At 37.8% G+C, this 22885-nt stretch overlaps 1 non-coding gene and 1 pseudogene across 1 annotated transcript; both read left to right on the top strand.

Annotated features, from left to right (window-relative positions):
• Window positions 1–2326: 2326 nt before the first annotated feature.
• TRNAI-GAU (transfer RNA isoleucine (anticodon GAU)) lies at window positions 2327–2400 on the top strand. The gene has a single exon. It is a non-coding gene; the product is annotated as a tRNA-Ile (tRNA).
• Window positions 2401–21721: 19321 nt separating this feature from the next.
• LOC134381788 (divergent paired-related homeobox-like) lies at window positions 21722–22304 on the top strand (annotated as a pseudogene).
• The last annotated feature ends 581 nt before the right edge of the window (window positions 22305–22885 follow it).

The following is a 22885-nucleotide window of genomic DNA, read 5'->3' as shown; positions in this document are numbered from 1 at the left end:
GGGATACAGCCCAACCCTCTCACGCATTCTCTCTCTAAGTTAGAAAGAAGGTCAGGAAAGTTCGGGAAGCCTAGTGGTTTCTTCCTTTCAACTTTTCCATCAAACATTGACTTTCTGAATGCCTTTATATTTGCAACCCTACACTAGGCATTATGGAAATTTTTTGAAACCAAAATATGATTTTTGCCCTATAGACATTTACAACCTAGTAAGGTGATAGTGTTAGAATTCAGTTTAATAAAGTATTATACATAGCTACAAATGGACTAGAAATTCTATAGGCTTATTTAGGGGAGGTTTTCTGAAGAAGGTAGAATTGGGTTTCAAAGAAGCGATGAGATTTTAATAGGCAGACAAAAGTGACCTCAAAATCCCTTCCCTCTCAAACTCAGATGGTGGAGCCAGGAGTATGCCCAAGCCCTCGCTCACGCTCTCTGAGTTGCTGTCCCTTCTGCTCGCCTAGGGACGAAGGGTTGCCGCCATCATAGTACAGGTGTTCCTCAAAGGGCCCCAGACTTCCTTCCCTATGGCTGCATCTTCTATTTTAGCATCCATGTCACCATTCTCAAGGGCTCCCCAGAGATAACGGTCTGTCTTTGTTCTTTCTTTATCCACGTTCCTCTTGCTTCAGGACCCTCTCTGACCAGATCTACACTGGCAAACTGAACCAGAAAATAAATAATTATTAAATTATTATGGTCTAGATTATACGAAACAGATGATTTAGGGGTCTTCACCTTAACGTTCTGACTATGTAACTTTGCTGTGTCCACTTGGAATCTTCTAGAGCAGGCCTGTTATTTGGGATGCCCAACCTTCTTGTGAGATGAGTTCAGTTAGTTTTGACCTCCCCACCCCCAAACAACTTCTGTCTTTTCATACAGAAAGGGAGCAGCAGAGTCTATTTCAGACCAGGAGTCAAGTCCTAGGAAGGCCAGGAGCGCTGACTCCTGAACTTTAAACTTGACTTCCCTGGCGACCACAGGGGCAGGGTTCCTGCTAGTTACTTGACTCAGGAATCTCTAGCGGGTAGAAAAACTTGTAGGAGGTAGAGCAGATTTGGGTGCTTTTTGTGTGGAAAGGGAGAGCTAATTTAAAACAAGTTCCTTGAGGCACTGTCCTACCCCCTCAGAATTTCTTCCACAAAGGAAAAATGTAATACTTTCATTGTTTTGTACAAAGTTAAACGTTATAGAAAGTTAAACATGACAGAAATATGGAAAGTAGAGAAGGTGGGTTTCATGACCCTCCCTCTCCCCTCCAGGATAACAACTGTTAAGTCTCGGATGGTCTTTCAGGTTTTTTATTCCATATATGAATATAAGTAGGTATACAAACATTTTTTACAAAAATAAGATTATATAAATTATATTTTGCAAATCGCTTTTCTAATTTAATAATACATTATACAGCTTTCTATGTTAGGGCCTAAAGATCTCTCTCTCTGTTTTCCTAAATAGTGAGATTGTATTAATTGTCGGGTGTGATCTTATTTTGTTGAATATTTGGGTTGCTTTCAGTCTCGTACAGGAATTGAGGGGCTGGCCGTTTAGCTCAGTGGTTAGAGTGTGGCGTTGCAACACCAAGGTCAGTGGTTTGGATCCTGTACTCACCAGCCTCCAAAAAAAATTGGAATTGGCAACTTTTAAATGTATTTCAATTCAGATTTAAGTATCGCTATTTTAATCACTTTGATACTGGAGAATAGAGTCTCTGTCTCACTGTCTCAGGTATGATGGATTACATGTAAAATTATACGTTCTTCCCTACTTTTTCATTGTTTTCAACAGTATAAACTTCTTCTGTTTTTTTAAAACAGTACAACTTTCTTAATTTCCTCTCATTATCTCCAAATCCTAGGTCTGGATTTTCCTCTTGGTGTCTTCAAATCAGGGGTCCCAATTAAAAATTAACTATATTTGTATTATCCCTCTAAAAATGAACTATATGACATTCTTCAATAACTTTCGCTATTATAGATATTTGAAAAGAAGATGTTCTTGGATCACCTAGGATTTTTGCCTGCAGCTGATGTATCTAAGCATTTTACAACCAAATTTCTTTCTCTTTTTTTTTTTTTTTTTGCGGCTGGCCGGTATTGGGCTCCGGACCGTTGAACTTGGTGTTATAACACCACAGTCTAACCAACCGAGCTAACTGGTCAGCTCAAATTTCTTAACCTTTTTCTATCCTAGTTTATCATCTGAAGGTGTTTGCTTGGTAATATTTTTTTAGATCTAAAAATGTGGAAATTAAGGTAGAGGGCAGAAAAGCAATATAGTGAATACTCCTAGTGATATTACTATTTTAAATTATTATTAGGGCTGGCCGGTTAGCTCAGTTGGTCAGAGCATGGTGCTGATAACACCAAGGTCCAGGGTTCGATTCCTGTACTGGCCAGCCACCAAAAACTTTTAAAAAATAGTAGAAGTAATGCCCTGATACTACAATATTGTTTAATCTCTATTTAAAACTTTCACAGTGGCACAGTTGCTTTGTTTACTGAGAAAACATGGAAATATTAATTTGCCTATATATTTAATTGGCCAAACCTTAACAGGCCCTGCTTAAGACCCTGACAGAGGAGGCTGCCACCACACTTTTGGTCTTCTGCAAGAACAGACTAGTAAATACTGGAAAGTGCCAAGGAGGAGACATGCACAGAGCCCTATGGGGGTATGGATGTAGTATACCTAAAGGAGCAGGGGAGAGAGGCAGAAGGCTTCCTACGAGATGCAAAGCCTTAGTAGAGTCTGAAAAAAATTGAATAAGAGTTCAGTAGTGAATAAGAGGAAGGGGGTTCCACGTAGAGGGAATATCAAAAGGTATCACAAATCTGTGAAGCAATAGGGTACTTCTGGAGAATTATAATTAGTCCATTGTGGCTGTAATGTGAGTGACATAGAGATAGAAGGAAGGCGAGAGAAATTAGGTAGGATGCAGATGGGGAAGGGCCTTGAGCTAAAGAATTTGGATTTTATCATCATGTAGGCAACTGGAAACCATAAAAGGGTTTAAGCAGATGTGTAACATAAAATTTGTATATCAGAAGTCTTATTTTAGGGCCAGCCCGTGGCTCATTCGGGAGAGTGTGGTGCTGCTAACACCAAGGCCATGGGTTCGGATCCTATATAAGGATGGCTGGTTGGCTCACTGGGTGAGTATGGTGCTGACAACACCAAGTCAAGGGTTAAGACCCCCTCACTGGTCATCTTTAAAAAAAAAAAAAAAGAAGGGCTGGCCAATTAGCTCAGTTGGTTAGAGCATGGTGTTGATAACACCAAGGTCCAGAGTTCGAGCCCTGTTACCTGCTAGCTGCCAAAAAGAAAAAAGAAAAAAAAAAATTAGTCATCTTCGGGCCGAGCCTGTGGCGCACTCGGGAGAGTGCGGCGCTTGGGAGCGCAGCGACTCTACCACCGCGGGTTCGGATCCTATATAGTAATGGCCGGTGCACTCACTGGCTGAGTGCCGGTCACGAAAAAGACAAAAAAAAAAAAAAAAAAGAAGTCTTATTTTTTGGCAGTGAAGAAAGATGGCTTAGGTGACAATGAGACCAGAGGCAGAGACAATTTAGGGTTAGTTCCAGAAATCCAGGTGAGAAAAGACGAAGGCTGAACTATGGTAATGAATAGAAGAATATGGAATTAGATAGCTAATTAGCTAATGGAGCTGCTATGACTGAATGTTTGCTTGGCACTTCATACTCACTAAGGAGTCAAGATTCATTTGTTAATATTTAATCTATTGTTCTCTAGAGTATTTTTTAAAGTCTGTAACTAAAATTGATCTGAGGACAATTAATATCCCAGTAAAAGCATCATTGTAAATTTAACTAAGCATCAAAAAAAAAAAAAAACCTTATAAAAAAATAGAAAGACTAATAGAAATAGTAATATTTTCAATATATATGTTATATGTTAAAAGTTAAATATCTTTAATATATAAAGAGCTATTACAAACCATTAGAATGTAAAAAAAGTCCAATTTAAAAATGGCAATTCCAAAAAATTAAAAAAAAAAAAATAACACCAAGGTCAAGGGTTCAGATCCCCAATACTGGCCAGCTGCCAAAAAAAAAAAAAAAGGTAATAAGTCCCTTAAACTTAAGGGCTGTGAATTTTTCATCTTTGTATTATAGCACCTATCACAATTCTAGGTGTATAACAGCCTCAAAGTTGTTTATTAAATGAAGTTGAATCCAAAAAAATAATAATAATAAAAATGGCAATTCCATATGGATAGACTGTTCAAAAATGCAGAAATAAAGATATCCAAGAAATGGATGAAAATATTTAGCTTTATTGATTATAAAAGAAAAGACAGTTTAAGACAATGAGACATTACCTTTACTTATCAAATTGGCAAAGGTTTAAAAAAATGAGGCCCAATATTGACAAAGGTATTGTGCTTTGTCAAATGATCATTTTCTATACTTCTGGTAGGAGTGCGAATTAATCCCATGCTTTTGAGATGAATTTGATAACATGAATTTAAAACTTTAAGCATATTAATACACTTTGACCCAATAATTCCACCTTTAGGAATTTATCCTAAGGAGGTAATCATGTAATGTTTATCAGGATGTATATACAAGGTTATTCAGTGAATTCTTATCAACAAATTGCTTTAGTAGAGCACCTCTGGAGTATCTACCCAGCTCTTACTGACCACTTTTATGGGCTATCTTACTCCCAGTGGGGGGCCTCCAGCAGTGACTTTGTACCATTTGACAGCCTTCCCTCACCCCCAGAGCAAGTGGTTATAACTAAGTGGGTACTCATTACATCTAAGCCAATCAGGTTTCCTTCCCTGGGAATTTAGAGAGAGTGACAAAGAGGAAAATACTATCTCTGTCAAGCTGAGCATTTCAGTGTCTCCTGAATATTCCATGTATTTTCCTTTCCAAAAGGAGAAGAATGCTGAGAACAGAGAGGAGAAGCTTGAGATAGCCAGGTGCTTTCTAAAATAGACGACAAAGGAGAGAAAGACTTAGAGAATCTAGAAGCCCTGTAATAGTGGATGGAAAGGGTCAAAGCTGAGCATAGGACTTTGCAAAACCAAAAGGAATGCATCAACGTCAATAACTGATACCTGGCTTGGACAGTTTAAGGTCGAATAACATAACTTGCAGCAATGATCCTCTTTCACAGTAAGTGACCACTACTCAGAAGTCCCTCTCTTTGTGAGGAAAGTCTAGGCGGAAGTAAACAGTGACTGAGGGGTCCTAGTTAACCTATTCCTCTTAACTTTAATGTTCCAGTTCCACAGGCTTTTCAAGGATGCCGAGATTGGAAAAAATATGCCAAGACTGAGAAAACAATTGATATAGAAAAACTAATTTGTTTGGTGTATTAGTTTCCTGGGGCTGCTATAACAAAGTACCACAAACTGGGAGGCTTAAAACAACAGAAATGTATTCTCTCACAGTTCAGAAAGCAGAAGTTCAAAACTAAGGTGTCACAGGATTGGTTCCCTCTCAGGGGCTCACAGGAAGAATCTGTTCCAAGACTTTCTCTTGGCTTCTGGTGTTGCTGGCAATGCTTGGCATTCCTTGGCTTGTAGACACATCACTCTAATCTCTGCCTCTGTTGTCACATGGTGTTTAGCCTGTGTTTCTGTGTCTCTGTGTTTCTTTTCCTCCTACAAGGACACCAGTCATATTGGATTAAGAGCCCACCCTGCTCCAGCATGATCTCACCTTAACTTGACTAATTATATCTGTAACAACTCTATTTCCAAATAAGGTCACATGCTGAGGTACTGGGTATTAGGATTTCAATATATTAAGGGTGGGATACACAATTCAACACATGCCATATGGTATAAATAACTTGAAATGTTTAACTTTGACAAACCTTGTACTCATATTCAGATGTTGTATGACCTCAGATTTTATCACTTTGGAGCCTATCACTTAGGTGGTCAAATCCCACATAGCAGATGATGGAAAGTTCTGTGATGCCAGAGTCTGCCTTTTGGGTATTGAGCTCTTTCTCATTGACTCATTTGATTTATTTTGGGGAGAACCCTTTGATTATTTGCAGGAGGGGTAAATGCTTGTCTGATGAAGGGAGAGTGAAATTGATGGATTGACTGTTCTGCAAACAGACTTTTTTTTTTTTTTGGTGGCTGGCCTGGTCGGGGGATCTGAACCTGTGACCTTGTCATTATAACACCGTGCTCTAACTAAGTGAGCTAACCAGCCAGCCCAGACTTTTAATTAATAAGTACCACATCTCACTTGTCACCTCTGTTGTACCTGCTGTTTCCCAGTTAAATACTCCGCCTGGATTCTGTGGACTGACCAATGCCCTTGGCTGTATCACCCTTCACACCTATTTTAATCAGTAACTTCCTCTTCCTGGCTTCATTAATTACCCTTTCTTTGTCCCTACTCTAACTTCAAAAAGTTGATTGAAATCTGCATTTGCTGATGGGTCCCCTCATTATTTTCACAACTGAAAGTTGTATTTTTTTGTTTGTTTGTTATTTATTTGTCATTATTTTAATAGGGTAGGATCTCAGTATTGGGAGAAGAAAACTATGTGTGTTCAATTGGCCATCTAAAACTTAAGGATATCTGTACTTAAAATTTCAATAAAAGGGCCGGCCTGTGGCTCACTTGGGAGAGCGTGGTGCTGATAACACCAAGTCAAGGGTTAAGATCCCCTTACCAGTCTTCTTAAAAATAAAATTAATAAATATCACCAAATTACCTTTCCTTTTCAATATTTATATTTCTCAATTCTTTTCTTCTTTTGTTGCACTGACTAAACTTGAACATGTTGGTAGCAGTAGTGGGCCTCCTAATCTTATCCTATTCTAGTGGAAATGCTTCTAATATTTCATCATTAAATAGATGCTTGTTGTGGAGCAATATTCTTTATGAGGCTGACAAATTTTCTTAATATCTCTACCAAGTTTTTAAAAAATTTGTAATGTTTTTTAATCTTATCAAATTATTTTGGGGTAAGCTTCTGGTCAAGATGTGGAATAGACAGTCCCCAGTGTCACACAGTGTCCCCAGTCTCCCACAAATCAACCAATTTACAACCATAAAAAAGCAACAACAGCCAAGCTGGGGCCACTAGAGCTCAGGGGAAGAGGAGGAGAGACCTACTGAGTGCATGAAGGCAGGAGAAGCCATGATGAGAGAAAGAAAAAATTGCTCTGACCATTTCAAGCCCAGGCCATGTCCAGGCTGGAGCTGCTGAGTGCACAGAGCAGGAGCTGGCAAAAGCCATTGCTGTGCCGTTCAGATGAAGTTGCTTGGTGGCAGCAGGGGAGAAGAGGGCCTTGGTGACCCCCAGGCCAGCAAGGCTACTAATAGGGTTCTCATGGACCCACAGAGGAGTGAGGAGCCAGAACAACTGAAGAAAAAGGAGCCACCAGAGGCCAGTGAGTCAGCGCAAGGGACTGAAGCATGGCCCATCCCACAGGAAGTGTTTGTAGCATGGGTGGTGGGGGAAGACAGGTCCACCAAGGGAACACTGGGGCACAGCAAGGACACCTGATCTGCCCCCCAATCAATGCAGGACCACTCAGTGGAGACTGGTCAGGAATACAGAATTGCAGGGGGAGCAGCTTGATGAAAAGACTTAGGCCCAGACTAGAGTTTCTACACAACACAGGTGCACTGGATCCCATGAGAGCCGGAAGTACCTGTAAAGCCAACCATTAAGCCCTGAGCTGCACAAAAAGCCTTCCCTAGGGAATCAGCAGCAAAGCAGCAATTTAGCTCAGCCACAGGGTTCAAGTACTGGTTCCCACGGGAAGTTCCCCCATTTTAGAAGTAAACAAATGACAACAAATTAGTTCCATTGCAGAGTTTAAATGGTGGGAACAGCAAATAATCCAACACAGAAATGAAAGAAAAATCAAAGTACCCATAACCAGAGATGAAGTTTCATATTAACTTGTAAAGGTCTCATTTCAGCAAAGAACACCTAGAACATGTATGTGGGGAAAATAGGATAATTTAGTCAGGCTCCCTCAGCTCAGGTCTGGTTGGGGTCATGTAGCACATTCTAAATTCTTTGTAAACAAGTTGTGTGGGTGGAGTTAGTGCGCATGTGCACCAATGTATCTTTTTCATTAATTGCTATTGTGTGTTCTTTGGTTTGGGAAGCAGAGCTGGCCAGCAGAGCTCAAGTCTAAAAACAGAGCGTGTTTACTCTGCTGGCAGCTGCTCAGTTTTTCTTTGAACTTTGCCAGTAGCAGTTGAGTTTCTGAGTTTCTCTTTGTACTGCTTAGCTATTAGACTTGTGTGTGCTGAATAAAGACTGTTCCTTCTTCAACCAAGGCTCCGAGGGCATTTTTGCCAGTTACCTAGCTCAGGGACCTGTGTGTGAAGGGTTTGTGAAAGGGCTTGAGGGGTCTGTAAATTCCAGACCCAGCCCTAGCTCTACAACCTAGAAGGACTGGAACTCCTCTGGGCTACCAAAACAGAAAGGGGGGAAGGCCGGGGGCCTCAGCAATACCTTCCAACACCCACAACCAATTCCAAGGGTGTAGGAGGAGGGCCTAGGCCATGCCCCCCAACACATGCAGCCAGCCCAGCGACAACCACCACGCCGCAGCAAGAAGGGCCCTGGGTTCCCAAGCTGGGATGGTGGGAGGTGAAGGATTTTGCCACAGCCCCCTGACATCTCCACCCAGCCTGGCAATGACCAAGCCACCACTGGAAGCCCCCCGGTCTCTCCTGTCATGATGTAGTTGTTACTACCTGCACACGTAGGAACTTGGTTGGTAGTCCCCATCTCATTCTTGGACAATTGCAATCCCTTGACATTTCAAACAACCAGCTATTTAAAGGGGGTGTCACAGGCCTCAATCCTGCTCCTCCTCCTTCCTTCTTCTTCCATCCCATTTCCTTCCCCTTTCCCCTCTCCCCCTCCCTCCCAACTGCTCCACAACAACATCCTAGAATGTAAAAAATAATATTAATAAAATTACATTTTCTCTTAAAAAAAATGATTTGGGGGTATGTATTGAAATGATCATGGGTCTTTCCTCTACTATGTTAATGTATTGAATTACATTACTACAGTTCCTTATTTAAAACATTCATGAATTCCTGGAATAAACATGTTTTGGTCCATGATGTGTCACCATTGTACTGCATCACTGATTAGCTTGCTAGCATGTCCTCTCAGATACTTCATCTATGAGTACAGGAAAATTGACCTTCACTTTTTTTTAAAACATTATCCTTGTTTGGTGTTGGCAGCAGGATTATGCTAGACTTTTGGAACAAACTGGATGACTTTCATCTTTTTCTAAGCCCTGATACAGATTATATAACATGTAAATGATCATTTCCTTCAAGATTTAACAGGACTTACACATAAAATTGTCTGAGTCAGGTGCCATTGCCTCGAGGGGTAGAGATTTGGCTTCCTTTTCCATTTCTTCTATAAATATTAGTCTTTTCATATTTTCTACATATTCTTAAGTCACTTAAAAGCATTGTAAAATATTATAAAATATTTATATCATTTAGAACTAAGATATAATAAATACCTGTATCCGTTACCTGATTTCATCAAATCCAAACATTTTGTTTTACTTGCTTAATTTTTTTATAGAACATTCCAGATATATTTCAAGTCCCTGGCATTCTCCCTCCCAACTCTATTCCCATCATTCTCTCCCCAGACATATCACCATCCTTAATTTGATGCTTATAACTCCCATGCATGTTTTATACTCTATATATAAATGTATTCATAAACAATATATAACATTGGCATGTTTTTAAAATTTATACAAATGCAATTATATGCCATATATAGTCTGCATCTTCCTTTTTTCCCCTTCTTTAGATATTTATTTATGCAGAACATGTATTCTAGTTCTTTCATTTAAACTGATGTGTAGTATTCCTTTTATGAATGTAATAAAATGTATTTGTCCATTCTATTTTGGTGGTGTTTAGGTTTTCTTTTATGCAGATATTCTTGTCTCCACAAACTCATGTATCAGAGTTTCTATAGAACATATAACTAGAAATGAAATTGTTAGTCCAAAAAAATGGGCTCTCTATTTTTTAATTTTTTATTTTGGTAGCTGGCCAGTATGGGGATCCTAACTCTGGGCTCTTAAACTTTAACAAATTCAGCCGAATTTTTCTCCAGAGTATTTACAGCAATTTATATTCCCATAAGCAGTGTGAGAGTTCTTGTTTCTCTACATCTTTATCCACATGTGGTATTGCCACACTTTTAATTTCTTCAGTCTAACCATGGAAATGGTCCTTATAAGAGAAAGACAGAGGAAGGTTTGACTGCAGGGACAGAAGGCAAAGGGTGAAGTGACAATGGAGGCAGAGAGAGATTTGAAAATACAGTTCTGCTGGCTTTGAAGATGGAGGAAGTGGCCATGAGCTAGGAATGCATCTCTAGGAGCTGGAAAAGGCAAGGAAACAGATTCTTCCCTAGAGCCTCCAGAGAGAGCAGGGCCCTGCCAACACTTTGGTTTTGGCCTGATGAAACCAATGTTAGATGTGCTATTATTTTACTACATTGCTGATTAATTCTAGCCTTCAGAACTGTAAAAGAATACATGTGTGTTGTTTCAAGCCAACATGTTTGTGATAATTTGTTACAGCAGTCATAGGAAACAAACACAGCATCTCTGATAATTGATGTATCTTACATCCCTGCCAGCCAGGCAACATGTCATGATGTAGTTGTTACTATCTGCACACATAGGAACTTGGTTGGTAGTCCCCATCTTGTTCTTGGACAATTGCAATCTCGTAACATTTCAAACAACCAACTATTTAAAGACTGTATGGTAAAGAACTGTAAGTTCTTTTTTTTGTGACCAGTAAGGGGATCATAACCCTTGGTGTGGTGTCGCCCGCACCATGCCCAGCCAGTGAGCGCACCAACCATCCCTATATAGGATCCGAACCCGCGGCTTCGCGCTCCCAGCACTGCTGCACTCCCAGCGCCACACTCTCCCGAGTGAGCCACAGGGTCGGCCCAAGAACTGTAAGCTCTGATTATTTTCCAAAAACATTCTGTTGACGCTTTTTTGTAAAAACAAGGAAATGTTCAAGCCCAAGACCTTGATGGAAAATATTATAAAAGTTTATAGAAAAATATTATAATATTTTCCATCAAGGTTTTAGATGTATCATGTTAGGTTTATTCCTATGTACTTCATATTTTTATGCTATTGCAAGTGAAATAACTTTTTAAAACTGCACTTTCTAACTGATTGTTCATGGCACAGTCGATGATTTTTATATTGGCTTTTTGTATCCAGAAACATTATTAACCTTAATCCTAATATTTTGTGGTATCTTCTTTTGTACTTCTGTATTGACACATATGCTCTGAAAACACTGACTGTTTCTTCATTTCTTTTTCTTGTTTTACTGAGTCAGCTAAGACCTCTAGTTCAATGTTGAATAGAAGTGGTGATAGTGGCAACTTTTGTCTTGTTAACAAAATTAAAGGGAGTAATGTTAATGTTTCACCATGAAATAAGATATTTGATATGGCATTGTGATAAGCAGTCCACAGAATGGTTCCAAATGATCTTTGCCTAATGATATTCACATCCCAAACCTTGACTGACATCTGTGTTAGGATATGGTGGAAACGAAGCTGTGTGATTTCTGAAGCTAGGCTATAAAAGATATTGCTTTTTCCACCTTGCTCTCTCTTGCTTCACTTGCTTTGGGGGAAGCCAGCTGCTGCATTGGGAGAGCACTCAAGCAGCCCTATGGAAGGGTCAGGATGGCAGGGAGGCCTCCTGCCCCCAGCCAGCATCAACTTGCCAGCTCTGTGAGTGAGCCACCTTGGAAGAGGATTCTCCAGCCCAAGTCAAGTGTTCAGATGACTGCAGTACTGGCCAGCACTCTTGACTGCAAGCTTATGACAAACCCTAAGCTAGAACCACCCAGCTAAGCTGCCCTGAATTTCTGACCCAACTGTGTGAAATCATAAATGCTTTTATTGTGTTAGGCTATTAAGCTTTGGGGTAATTTGTTATACATCAATGGATAACTAATTAGGGAGTTTTGTAGAGCCTTTATTAGGTTAAGGAAGTTTGTGTCTATGTCTAGTTTTATAAGAGATTTTTAAAATAATAAATTGGTGTTGAATTTTATTATATGAATTTTATCTGTGTAGTGAATGAATATATTCTTTCTTTAATATGCAAATATGATGGATTATATTGATTGATTTTTCCAATGTTAAACCTAGCTTGCATTCCTAAGATAAACCCAACTTGGTCATAAGGTATTGTCATTTTTGTAAATTATTAAGTTCAGTTTTATAACACTTTATTAGGATTTTGCATTTATGTTATTGAGTAAATATGACCTATAATTTTCCTTTCTCATAAAGTACTTGTGGAGTTTTGGTATCAGAGTTTTGCTAGCTTTACAAAAGTAGTTGGGAGTGATTTATCCTTTTCGTATTCTGAATTGGTTTATGTAAGTTGGAACCATTTGGCCCTTCAACGTATGTTAGAACTCACTGGTAAAAACACCTGGACCTGATTTCTTTGTAGGCAGATTTTTAACTATTGTTTCAATGCCTTAATGGTTATAGGATTATTTGGGGGTTTTATTTCTTGAGTCAGTCTTACTAAATTGTATTTTTTTCTGGAAAGTGGTTCATTTGATGCAAGTTTGCAAGTTTGTTGGTATACAGTTGTTCATAATATACTCTTATTATCTATTTAATCTCTTCCATATCTATACTGTTCTCATTTTTATATCTATTGCTGTTTGGATCCTCCCCTCCCTTTCTTGATCAGTCTTACCAGAGGCTTGTACATATTAATAGTTTTTTCCCCCTAAAAATCAAAATTTGGTTTCATTAAGCCTTTCTGTTGTGTGATTTTCTTAAGTTAACGAATGCTAAGAATTTTGGTTAGAGCACAGTGTTATAACACCAAGGGCAAAGGTTCGGATCCCATACTGGCCAGCTGCCAATAAATGAATGAATGAATGAATGAATGAATGAATGAATAAATAAATGCTAAGAATTTAGAACAGTACCTGGTACATAGAATGTGCTACGTAAAGTATTATTTTATCTTTATTATTTTATATTTATCTTTATTATTTTATCTTTATTATTTCCTTACTTTTACTTAATTTCTTTGGATTTATTATGTTTTCCTTTTCCCAACTTCTTAAGTTGTATAGCATTTTGTTCTCACTCTTGGATCACTTGTTCTGGGGGAGGTCAACTCCTATGTTGGGAGAACACTTAAGCAGAGCTGTTGTGGCCATCTTTTTTTCAAATTTAAGGTTATAAATTTTCTTCTAGGTACTGCTTTAGCTAGATCACATATATGGTAGATTGATGTCACTCAGCTCTAAGTACTTTTTAATTCTAGAAGACTATATACTTCGTAATTGTTGGGTATCTTCTGGATACGTCTATTAAATCAAACTTGTAAATGATATTGTTTAGAACTGTTCAACCCTCCTGATGAATTAATCTTCTTTATTTCTAATAATGCTTTTTACCATAAAATCTATTTTGTCTGGCATTAATACAGCAAACCCAGTTGTTGTTGTTGTTGGTATTTACCTGGTATATCATTTTCCATCCTTTTATGAGGCTACTTCAGAAAGTTTATGGAAAGATGTGCATTATCTTTGAATTCTGTTTTTTTCATGAACTTTTTGAAGTACACAAATTTTTTGTGTTCTTATGTTTGAAGTGTCTCTTGTAAATTGCATATAGGTGGATTTACTTTTGATTACTCTGTCTTTGCTTTAAATGGGACCATTTAATCCATTTACATTTATCGTGATTACTGACATATTTGGATTTTCACCTACCATTTTTTTTGTGGTTTCTACTTGTCCCAACTTTCCTCCCACCCATGTATCTTTTTCTGTCTTTTCTTGCCTTATTTTTAAATTGATTAAATTCCATTTCATTTTTTATTTTCCTTCAGTAATTTGGAAGTTATACACTCTCTCTATTCTTTTAGTGTTTACCCTTGAAATTTTATTATTCATACTCAATTTTCCAAAGTCCAAGGTTGATTAGTGCCTATACCATACTCCTGACAATAAAGAACTGTAGAAATCTTTTTTTTTTTTTTAAAGGTGACCGGTAAGGGAATCTTAACCCTTGACTTGGTGTTGTCAGCACCACGCTCTCCCAAGTGAGCCACGGGCTGGCCCAAGAACTGTAGAAATATTTAACTCCAATTATCTTCGTCTCAATTTACATGCTTTTATTGTCATGCACTTCAGCTCTATCTTGTTTTATTTAAACCCCACAAGACACTATCATTATTGCTTCATCTACTCATTGCTTGTTTAGGTTCTCCCACATATTTACCACTTTCTTTGCTGATTATTTTATCTTTTGTTTCCAAAAATGGATCACTTTTCTTCTACCCGAAGTACATCCTTTGGAATTTCCATAGTAAACATCTGTTGGTAACAAACTTTCTCAGATTTTGTTTTAAAATGTTTTTTATTTCCTTCTTGTTTCTGAAAGATAGTTTCACTGAATATACAGTTTTAGGTTTATAGATATTTTACTTAAGCATATTGAAGATATTATTACGCTGTTTACTGACTTCCATCATTCCTGTTAAAGTGTTAGTTATAAATATATATATATATATATATATATATATATATATATATATATATATATATATATATATATATATATATATATAAAGAAGAGAAAAAAGAGAAAACAAAACAAAACAAAACAAAACACCAAAGACCAAAAAAGGAAAAAAAAAATGTTAGCTGTAGGTCTAATAGTCCTTCCTTTGAAAGTAGTGGCTTTCTCTGTGACTGCTTTTAAGATGTTCTTTTTGCCTTGAATGTCCTGCAGTTCCATTTTTCTGTTTCTAAAAGTAGTTTTTTGTTAACCTTTTCTACTTAATTTGTAGATTTTCTCAATCTGTGGCTTGATGTTTTTTTAGTTCTAGAAAATTCTCAGCCATTTTCCCTTCACACATTGCATTTACCTCATTATCTCCCTTCTCTTCTTCTATAATTTATGACTGTATCTATATTAACAATTTTTCACTCTATCTTCCCTTACCTCTTTTTTCATCCTTTGCATATCTTTGTTTTCTGTACTGCCTTTTGACTCATTTTTTTTTTTTTGGTGGCTGAGTGGTATGAAGATCCAAACCTGTGACCTTGGTGTTAAAAGACAAGGTTGCTCTCTAACCAACTGAGCTAACATGGCAGCCCCCTGTGTACTGCATTTTGGGTAATTTCTTCACATCTGTCTTACAGTTCACTGGTTCTTTTTTCCTTAGCTTCTAATATGCTATTAAATATATCCATTGAATTTTAAATTTTGATACAGTTTGGAAATGTTGTTCCCCCAAAGCCCATGTTGAAATTCGATCCCTGATGTGGCAATGTTAGGAGGTGTCTGGGTCATGGGTGCAGATCCCTCATGAATAAATTAATGCTATCCCTGGGGGTGGGAGTGTGTGGGTGAATTCTTACTCTATCAGTTCCTGAGAGGACAGGTTGTTAAAAGTAGCCCTGGCATCTCCCCCCTCTCTCTTTCTCTTGCTTTCTCTTGCCATGTAATCTCCTTGCACCTGCTGGCTGACCTGGGGCCAGATGCAGCTGTCCCAGAACTGTGAGCTAAATAAACTTTTTTTTCTTTATGAATTACTCATTCTCACATATTCTGTTATAGCAACACAAAAACAGACTAATACAAATTCCAATCATTATATTTTTCATTTTAGTATGTTTGTGATTATTTTATAATCGTCATTGTAATTTTTATAGACTCTCAAGCCTACTTACATTTTCAATTTCTTTTATTTTTAAGTATATTAAAATATTTATTTTAAATTCTGTGCCAGGTAACCCAAATAGCTAAACGTTTTGTAAATCAATCTCTCATTCTATTTTTTCTTTCTAGCTCTCACTCATGGTGCTTTATTCTCTTATGTGTTTGTGGGTTTTTACTGCGAATTTATACTTCTTGGAACTATATCTTTGAGAAGTCTCTGGGGACTGGTTAAAAGTAAGTCCCCCATAAATAGATTTAATTTTGCTTTTGCCAGATACATGGGAGCACTTTCAACCCAGAGACACTTTTACTTCGGGTTTGTTGGACTACCTGAATAGTGCAAATTCAGACTGCAAACCTATGAAATTTTCAGGAGAATTTTAAAATTTCTCTTTTGAGAAAAAATTTCTTTCAGTCTGAAAAGGGGGGGTTAGTTTTTAGTTCTAGTTAACTTTTACACTGAGAGTATAATCCTTTGGTAGTACCAGCTTTATGAAGGAAGGAGAGGTCTCTTATTAGACTTCCCACCTTAGGAGGCCCTGGTCTATGCATCTTTTCTCAATAACCCCCAAATCCTGAAGAACAAAACTCAGCTTTGCTTAAGTGTAGCAAATGCCTTCGGGGTGAAAGCTGGTTTTATGCTCAACTTACCTTTCTTGGATTTCCTTCCTTCTTTGCTTTTTCCTCGCTTTTTTTTCTTTCCTTTTCTTTCTTTCTTTTTTTTTTTCCTTAGCACTTCCTTACTTTCTGACATTGCAAGATGCTCCGGGCTCATCTTGTATATTTCCTACCCCAGTTCTGGAATCAGCCGTTTTTCCATGCAGATCTGGTTTCTTTCATTGGAGAATATTAGAAATCAAGATCTGACCAGTAGGTATGCTCATTGCTACAGGGTATCATCATTTCTAGGCCCTCTCAGGTCTATGGTCATACTACCCTGAACACACCCAATCAAGTCTAGGCCCTCTTGGCTTACAGAGCAAGGAAATACATGTGTATACACTGACCCATGCATATATATCCACATATCTATAAATATTTCCCAATGTAACCATCTGTATCTATATTAAGCTATACATGAATTTATACTGCTTTTATGTATTTTTAACCTACTTAGTTAAAGTCTTTCATAATGATCATGCAGTCTTTAATTTCTTGTATTTCTATTCCCCTTTTTTTTCTTTATAAATTCTGGTTTTTTATTTGTTTGGCAGCTGACTGGTACAGGGATTGAACCCTGGACCTTGGTGTTATCAGCCCAGCACTCTAACCAACTGAGCTAACCAGCCAGCCCTTTTCCTTTATAAATTTTGAGGCTGTGAGTTAAGTGCATAAAATTTCTTAATGGTCATATCTTCTTAATGATTCAAACTTTTATTAATGTAAAATATCCCTCTTTGTTCCACTTAAAGTTTTTAGCCTTGAAATCTATATTCATCTTGTTAAATTGAATTTGGTCTAAAGGTTTCTTCAGACATAATGAACTTAACCTAACTTGATGTGCAAAAAAACTGTAACCTACTCTTCTAACAACTAGCTGACTCTCAGCCAATTACAGGCAGCCAATTGTTAAAACCAAGTTCAAATAAGACAAACACCAAGCTGTAGCCAATCCAACTGTTTCTGTACCTCACTTCCCTTTTTCTCTCTATAAATCTTAACCAACCACATGACAATGGTGGAGTCTCTATGGTTCTGGTGGCTGCCTGATTCATGAATTGTTCTTTGCTCAATTAAGCTCTATTAAATTTAATTTGCCTAAAGTTTTTCTTTTAACAATCTTATATTAATACATTTAAACTTCTTTCCATAATGATCATATGCTTGGTATATTATTTTATATTTTTGATATAGTAAGAAATATATTTTGTCTTTGTCCCCAGTTCCTGGCACAGAAATCTTAAAGACCTTGAAATTTTGTAAGGGATAGGATGTCTTTTGTTTATAAAAGCCCTGTGATCACACCTGAATTTATGCTAATGAGATGACTTAGGATGGGGCCCCTAGACAGCCTCAGGGTGGCACTGATCACCAGAAAGACCAAGTCTATACTGATCTAACCACCACACATTCTATGCAATTATTGAAAATCAACATTGTACCCCACATGTATGTATAATTAAAAAAAAAAAAAGAAAGAAAGACCAAGTGATTAGAAGGTTGGAACTTTCAGCCCCACCCACCAACCTCTGGGAAGGGGGTGGCTAGAGATTAAGCTCTATAAAAATTCCTGTGTTATAACACCAAGGTCAACGGTTCGGACCCCATATCATCCAGTCACCAAGAAAACAAAAACAAAAACTCCTGAACAACAAGATCTGGTGAGCTTTCAGATTCCCGAATACGGTGGTGCTGGGAGGGCGGTGTGCCCAGAGAGTGATACCAAAAAGCAAGTCCAGCTGCCTGCTGCCAAACAAAAACGAATGACTCAAAAGTCAAATGTTGGCGAAGAAGGAAGTCAATTTATTCAGGAATACTGGTGGCCGAGGGAGATGTTAGGCTGACCCATCTCCCCAGTAAACCAGAAGGAGATGGCCAGACCAAAACCATCTCCTTCTGGTTTTCTAGGGATGACTTTTGAGTGATTTGTTTATGTTTGGCAGCAGGCAGCTGGACTAGGGTTTCAGTAACAAACGTTTTTTGTTGTTGTTGTTCTTTTTAAAGATGACCGGTAAGGGGATCTCAACCCTTGGCTTGGTGCTGTCAGCACCACGCTCAGCCAGTGAGCCAACTGGCCATCCCTGTATAGGATCTGAACCTGTGGCCTTGGTGTTATCAGCACCACACTCTCCAGAGTGAGCCACGGGCCGGCCCTCAGTAACAGATTTTGATGAGCCAAGCCAGGAGCTGAGTGCCCTGGATGGCTTAGGGCCCCCCACTTCCAATGGATGAAGCAATTGGTCGTAGCAGCACACCAAGGCTTACCCATTCATGCTGCAGAAGTGAGGCTGGGTCTACCTGTGGGTGCCAGCTGCCTGTGGCAGGCTGGCCCTGAGGCTGGAATTCTGGGTACTTTTACTCCCTGATTTTCCAGCAGCAGTGCTAGTCACTGATTCCCCACCTTTTGTTTGGTAGGGAAGACAGCATTAGTACGGAGTCAATAGACTCCAAGACTGGGTAAGTCACATTTATGTGCATGCCAGGGCTCTTCTTTCTACAGTGTATGTTTGTTAAAGGTATCATTTTGAGTATTAGAAATGACCCAAGGACTAACCTGCTTTCTCCCCAAAGGAGTTTGTTTGTTTGGGAGTGCTCTGTCTGTTTGGGTTTGAGTAACTGAGTTTGTGTCTTTTGGTCATCAAAGACCTGATGACCAATAATAATTTTTTTTTTAATTTTGCAAAACTGTGTGGCCAATGTATGTGTGAGATTCTAAAGAAAAGATGAGCTATTTTCAGGTTACAGAGCTTATTTAGAAACACTGTTTACAGAACATTCTGAGCTTGTTACTAAAAAATCAAGGCCACTTGGAGACTTCATTTTTCTCATACAATTTAGCCAGTCTTAGCTAAGTGTAAATATTTGAGAATTTAACCCTAACCTCATCTGAAACTGAAGGGGAGAAAAAGTGTAAAAACGTTTTTCTCTGGGGGCCAGCCCGTGGCTCACTCGGGAGAGTGCGGTGCTGATAACACCAAGGCCACGGGTTCGGATCCCATATAGGGATGGCCGGTTTGCTCACTGGGTGAGCGTGGTGCTGACAACACCAGGTCAAGGGTTAAGATCACTGTACTGGTCATCTTTAAAAAAAAAAAAAAAAGTTTTTCTTTGAAAACCAGACTACTATGAAAATTGCTTTACCTAAACTCTGTTCCACAGGCTTTATTAGATTATCTGTCAGGGCAAATAAAGTTTAGCCCTATGAACGGGCCTCATGTTGTCTGAAGTTTAATTTAGATTCAACTGTCTTTTATAAACTGGCGACTTTATATTACTATCTTATGACAAAAACGAAAGCTTAAGGTCTTTGTATGTATGTATATGTGTTTAGATGTGTGTACACATATGTACATGTATTATGCTGTGTGTCGTGCCTTGGCATTTAAAGCAAGCAGTTCCGGTGTGCACACGAGAAATTCCCTTTCTTTGCTATTTGTGCTTTTAGCTGTTTGCTGGTACCTTCTGGTGTGAGTGAAATCGCTGTTGGACTTGCTATCCAGTTTTTTTTTTTTTTTTTTAGTTTTTGTGGAATTCTTTGTTTGGTTTTTGTGGTTGTTTAAATAGTATGCTGAATTTTACAAATGGGATAAATATTCATATGTGGCAGATAATTTAAAATTGTTTGCTTCCTAGGTTTTTACTAAAAATTAAGATTGAGAGTTAAAAGTCTAATAAGTATACATAATTATGTATTCAAAGTGTACCAAAAAATAAGATGTGTTTTTCATGATAAAAATTATATAAGAAAGACATAAAATGTGTTCTTTATTTAAAGGAATAATTTTGTCTAAAGTCAGAGCTTATTAGAGATTGTTTCAAAAGGTAAACTTAGAAGCAAATAGAAACAAGATAGAAAGGAACCAGTAAGTAGGTGATGAGAGTGTGAAGAAAGTTATGGACATGAGGACGTAATTTTGGTTAGGAAGGTTAAAAAGAAGAGAGAATACTTTTATAGAAGAAAGCATCTTGTGCTGTGAACTTTTGTCCTAAACCAAAATGGTTATTTAGAAAGGAGGAAATATAAGACAAAACAGAAAGCCTAAAGAATGTTGTGGAAATGTCTAAGTTGTAATAATGGTTCATGAAGGGTGAATTTATGAAAGAATTTTGTGCGTGATTAAGTTGGCTATAATCAGAAGGGAATTATTTCTAAGTCTTTCTAAAGATTGAGCTTTGACATTAAAAAGATACTGATACGGAAGTAAAATTTCCCCCATGCTGGAACAACAAAGTCTTCTTACAGTACTGATCTGCTGTTAATGAAATTGTAAGAAGTTTTGATTTTTCTCTAAAGGCATCTGCCATCAGATTAATGGAAAAGACTATAACAAGTACTTTTAAACACAGGTTTCAAATAACTTTAAGATTAACAGACAAAATAAAAATTTTTCAGAACTCTAATAAGAAATCTGGTGGGTTTATAAAAGTGCTAATCAAAATCAAGCAAAGCAAAACATTAATTCATGATGTTAAATAACTGATAAAGATAATGCTTTTATGACTTTTACTTAGAACATTGCTGGTTCTTTACTTAAATGTTTTGTTTTCCAGATTTAAAGAAATTATTTTAAGCTATCTATAACTTACAGCAATTCAGTAAAATATACTTTTATGAACAAAGATGGAAGCATGTTTTTCCATACTTGATTCCTACAAAATTTGAAAATTGTTTGTGGGTACCCTTATGATTTTTATGGCAATATGGTTATTTACATAAATTTAATAAGAATTTGCTCTTTATAAAAGATACAATTGGAAACATTGGTTATAAAATAGCATGTCTCTTCTAAATTCCTCACCCCACTTCATTTTGCCCTAATTCGGCTTAACTACTGTTTCATCTTACCCCCACTCCCAACGTAGAACGTGATTACATGGGGATGAACCTTCCCAACACCGAGGGACTTTTCAATCAGGAAGCTGATTATCAATGCTTGCATGAAGAATGTTTTGATCAAATAGGGAGAAATGAGGTCTTGTATCTGACTCAGCTACATAAGCAGTTCTCTAAAATATTCATAGCCTTGAAAGAGGGCCTCATGACTTGGATGAGACATCCTGTTCCTAACAAAGAATTCTTGTAAGTTCTGTTGTTGATGTACCAATTCATGTATAGCTTGCCAACTCTGAGTGATCCACCTGTTGCCAATCAACTGTTAGGACAATAGGTAAACAAATGCCCTTGGTCCCTCCACTACTCCCAAAAGCTATGTCCTCCATCATGTCAAAAAGTTCCATGCAGCTCATCATGGGACCTGAATGTAGGAGTGCATCTAGATGAGACGATGTCGGGCTCAGAGGAACTTCCTAAAGGCAAGCACCAAAAGCGTTCACAAAGGAGACAAACTGTACTCACTGAGAAACAACTGCAAAATTTGAACCTCTTGTTCAATAAGAACCCATATCCAAACCCCAGCCTTAAGAAATAAAAGGCCTCAAAAATGAACACACATCCAGCAGTATTGCAGGTTTGGTTCAAGAAGCACAGAGCAAAACTCAAGAAAGCAAAATGCAAGCCTGTTCAATAACCACAAGAAGCTCAGCCACAAAGATGACCTGAAGATGGAATTAAGACCACTTCCTTCCTAGACAAATATGGACACACCACTCAGATCCCCTAATGGTGCCTATCCCGAAGCCCTAGTTTATACAGATCATCTGGCACCCTCATGCCAACTCAGTTTATGCCTCACTTTTACGGTCCACACAGATCACTCTGGCCACAAAATAGTCCGTTTTGGCTGCTGCCAAGATCCAAACATACACTGCCTCTATTCCATTTTGGAATCCCAAGTTTGTTCTCCAAGCTTTGATTCTGATTCTTTTGGCTCTTCCTCTGTACAAAGTAGAGAGAGAAGCCAGACCTGAGAGGTCACATATTGTAATAATTTGTAATGATTCCCATATAAGAGAATATTTTTTAGCAATAAGGAACAAACTAGAGATATACATGGACTGGCCTATTAGCTCACTTGGGAGAGCATGGTGCTGATAATACCAAGTTCAAGGATTCAGATACCTATACTGGACAGCTGCCAAAATTGATTTTTTTTTATTTTGAAAATTAAAAATAGAGATATGCACAACATGGATGGGTTTTGAAAACATTTAAGTGAAGAAAAAAAGACACAAAAGACTACCAGCTGCATGATCCCATTTATATGAATTCCTAGAGTAGAAAAAACTGTAGTAGCAAAAAGATTAGTGGCTGCCCATGTGGTGGAAAGAACTGAATAGAAAGAGGCACAAAACAAATTTATCGGGGTGATGGAACTGCTTCATGTCTTAATTAGGGTGGCAGTTACCTGGGTATATAAATTCATCAAAACACATAGAACTGCACGTCTAAATTCTGCACATTTTATTTTATATAAATTATATCTCAACAAAAAATATTATATATTTTTAAAGTTTCATTACAGATTAACCTCTACATCATCCTGATTCAG

The sequence above is a fragment of the Cynocephalus volans genome, chromosome 7 (genome assembly GCF_027409185.1).
Source record: "Cynocephalus volans isolate mCynVol1 chromosome 7, mCynVol1.pri, whole genome shotgun sequence".
Classification (NCBI taxonomy): domain Eukaryota; kingdom Metazoa; phylum Chordata; class Mammalia; order Dermoptera; family Cynocephalidae; genus Cynocephalus; species Cynocephalus volans.
Note: the sequence above shows the minus strand (reverse complement) of the source record. Positions and strands in the feature narration are given on the sequence as shown.